Source organism: Opisthorchis viverrini (genome assembly GCF_000715545.1).
Source record: "Opisthorchis viverrini unplaced genomic scaffold opera_v5_18, whole genome shotgun sequence".
Lineage (NCBI taxonomy): Eukaryota > Metazoa > Platyhelminthes > Trematoda > Opisthorchiida > Opisthorchiidae > Opisthorchis > Opisthorchis viverrini.
In genome coordinates, this window is record NW_008751674.1 from 816,138 (window position 1) to 816,705 (window position 568).

Consider the following 568-nt stretch of genomic DNA (forward strand, 5'->3'; position numbering starts at 1 on the left):
GGACATATTTATTCCGTATATTCAAGAAAGATTACCTGCCGGCTTCGTTCTGCCTGCAGTGTGTAGACGCCGGTTATGAAACCTGATGAAAATTTAAGGGATCCGTGCTGCTCATGTACGCCAGGCTATAGCGGGCTAGTCTTCACCGTCAATTGAAAGTTACAGTTGTGCGCAATCACAGGATCTGAAAATACTCTACAGACGATCGATGCAATTTGATCGTTACACACCGACTAACGGTATCAGAATGGCGCGACAGATCCTGTTATCATGTCGGATATGCATGCATAGCTTGCCTAACTAGCTGAATCCGAACAGCTCGTTCAAGAGAATCAGTAGGCGACGGTCGTCAATGACTGATGTTTCGCCCGTGCTGTAGCTTAAGAGCACAACGGTGTGATTCACTAATCAGACCCTGGCCACTATTGTGTTGTGATGTCACAAAACCAAAAACTTGTGAAGCTAGCACCGCAAACTGAGCACAATCTTCGTGCAATCGGTTTTATCTATGTGTGAAGTTGGAGGGCATTAGCTGCATTCGTTTGCAAATTTGCTTGTATTAAGACAC